The following is a 3,155-nucleotide window of genomic DNA, read 5'->3' on the forward strand; positions in this document are numbered from 1 at the left end:
AAGGATCTGAATGAGTTTAATTTGTAGCATTTGGATTCTTGGTTGCCAAAAAAGATGGGTGTGTAAATATCTAGTTTCACGTGTAGTGGTGGGGTTAGTTGAGCTAATAATGAAAAGGAATATAATGAAATACTAAATTCAGCTTTAAACCATCACCATGAGTATGGTTAGCAAAAAATCTAATGCCTCCGATATCCCAACTCAAATATTAATACCCGTTTTGTCACATTTTCAAGTGGTCGACATTACTGCAATGGAATACGAGATTGAAACACAATGGTGTATCACATAGAGATATGAACACACAGAATTTAGACACCTCAGTATTTATTAAAAAAAAGACCAAAGATTCAAACATACCAAGTCAGAATTTAAAAAATAATTCTGAGAAAAAGGGTACGGAGCAATTATCACTAGTTGTAGAAAACTAGTTCACCTCAATCGTAGAGAATCCCTTTCACATGAAAGGCAGCACAGCACAGCACAGCACAGCACGATGCAGCTATCATTCCCTGTCAATTATCTTCTGCAAAAGAATAGAACCTCTAATTCAAATATGTATGTGCATGTAGTGGCAGTCAATAACTTAACTGCTATCTCTGGTCCTCGGTATTCAGTGGAACTAATTCACTATCCTGCTGCTGGCCTCAAACTCCTCAGAAGCCATCTTCTAAAGATAACATTGCAGGATAACAGAACAACTGAATTGATTAGCTAATGATCTAATTCAGTTAAGGATTTCATTTCGGGTGAAAGGGGGTTGATTGAACTTACAGATCGAATCTTTCATAAATGAGAAGAGTTGAGACCGTATGCAAGAGGCCCTTAATACAAGTATTAGGAGAAGACAATTCAATAGAGGAAGAAGAAGTAGAATCTCATAAGGAGTTTTATGAGTATCGGACACTTATTACCATTAGTGCAGCCATGCCAACATCAAGATCAGAAAGCCAAAAGATCTTATGACCTGGTTCAATTAAAGAACCATGATCCAATCAGGATGAGTCGATTCAAGGCCTGTCAAGTGCAAGGGAATATGAGAACACTTCGCACTCTAGAATTAGTTTTTTTTTCTCTCTAAATTCACATTCAGCTAGACAGTATACAGCTGCTTTGTATAAATAGTTGGACTTTCACGACAACATAAGACAAAAAATTATAGTTTGAAGTAAGACACAAAAACAAGTATGATTAGATCCAAGGTGATTAAGAATATTAACATCATTCACGATACTGAAATCTGGTATACATCCATGTGAACAATATAGTTGATAGCTAGGCAATGAGCATATTTTTTAACTAACTTGTTCCCAGTTCTCTTCAACCAACCAAGAAGCTCATGGAAGAGAGTTTACCTTCATATCTGGCCGTGCATCTGATTGATACCCACGCTCTGACATTCCCACTGCCATCTGGAAACACAAGTCATAGCATCAACATGGGTTTAATCAGCCAAATAGGGGACATGAAAGCCTCAGTCAAACCCCACAAGCATACGGAGAAAGCATACAGAAATCCAGGTCACTACTACATACACGAGTGGCATTGTTTAACATGCGTATCACTTTAAAATAGGTGAAGCCGTTGAAAAGAATCTGATACAATCCCACATCGGTTTCACACGAAAGTGTGGAATAGCACGAAAGTGTGGAATAGCATATAATAGGGAGTCAACCCTTTACCTTTGACCATGGTTTTGGGTTAAGTTAGGGCTTCCTATCTTATATGCTTATCAATTTGGTGCGGTGAACGTGGATCCGGATGTCCTACGGAAAGGGGCTACCCGTAGGTGTGACCAAGGGGTGCCACCGAAAAAAAAAACGTGGGCCCGAAAGGAAAAAGGGCCGTAAAGCGGATGGTGGGCCCGTGGCGTGTGCCGTCCGTGGACGTCCGGTTTAAAAGAGGGATGGATTGATACAATCCCACATCGGTTTCACACGAAAGTGTGGAATAGCACGAAAGTGTGGAATAGCATATAATAGGGAGTCAACCCTTTACCTTTGACCATGGTTTTGGGTTAAGTTAGGGCTTCCTATCTTATATGCTTATCAGAATCGCGCGCATAAAATGTTACAAAATGAACTACCTGCAGGTATAAAAATTAGAGTTAGAGATGGTTGTGGGCTAAAAAGATTAAACAAAGCTCTCATCTAAAAACCAGTTGCATTTTTATAATAAGGTAACAAAACATTATAAACAAAATTGACTGGGAGATGAGAAAACATATTCTTAGCTACAAGTTTTTCATACATTTATTGACAGATTTCATGATGATTCACGTAATGTTATCACACAGACACACACCAGCAGTATATTTGAGTTTCATTTTCATCATCTAACACAAGGTTTAGATTAGATCATTGACAGAGAAATGCCCCATGTTGATTTAAACAATTTCAAGTCACAATCAAAAGAAATATTGCATTGCATGGTGCATGTGAAAAACTAATGGAGGATGATTGAGATTTAAAGTAAAGTAGTAAACTAGCCTGTAATAAAAAGATTATTCACAATAAATTGTCTGTCAATGAATGTAAATATAGCATACCAACGAGAAGAAATCAAATTAACATTGATATCATGGATAAAGCCTCTTAACCTTGCCTGTCCTGTGAGCCCTGTTTGTGCCCAACACCACGCACCAATATGGCTTCTATGACCATGATGATGGTTATTGCCAATGGAGCGAATTACTGTCATAACCACAGAAGTTCCTGGAATGTTGATTTACACTCCAGTTAGCACGATAGAGTCCTCTAGAAAAAGTAGTACTCGTATATATGAAATAGACTAGGAAATGCTGTTACATATAAAGCATTAAATGAAACATCGGCTCTAAACCCTCGACATCAGTTTTATGTCGAACAAGTGCTCGGTGCAGAGTGAAAGCGGTCCATAGGAAAGAAGCAACACAAAAGAAATGTGTCGTGTAGTCTTGAGCGTAAGAAAAGTATCCGTTTGAAGGATGCCTGTACCGTCAGAGGCTGTTGAATGCCTTCAAAATAGCCTGCACCGTCTCCATTGCATCGATTGGTCGGATCTTATATTAAAATCTAGAAAACCTCCAGCATTCCACCATCTGCTTTCTTCACAGTTTGATTTTTAGATTTTTGTGTGTAGTTGAATGGTTAAGGCGTGTGCCTGCTAAGTACGGA

At 38.5% G+C, this 3,155-nt stretch overlaps 1 pseudogene; it reads right to left on the minus strand.

Annotated features, from left to right (window-relative positions):
- Nucleotides 1-302: 302 nt before the first annotated feature.
- Nucleotides 303-2,167, minus strand: LOC121744573 (annotated as a pseudogene).
- Nucleotides 2,168-3,155: the final 988 nt, after the last annotated feature.

This window comes from Salvia splendens, chromosome 8 (genome assembly GCF_004379255.2).
Source record: "Salvia splendens isolate huo1 chromosome 8, SspV2, whole genome shotgun sequence".
In the NCBI taxonomy this organism is placed as follows: domain Eukaryota; kingdom Viridiplantae; phylum Streptophyta; class Magnoliopsida; order Lamiales; family Lamiaceae; genus Salvia; species Salvia splendens.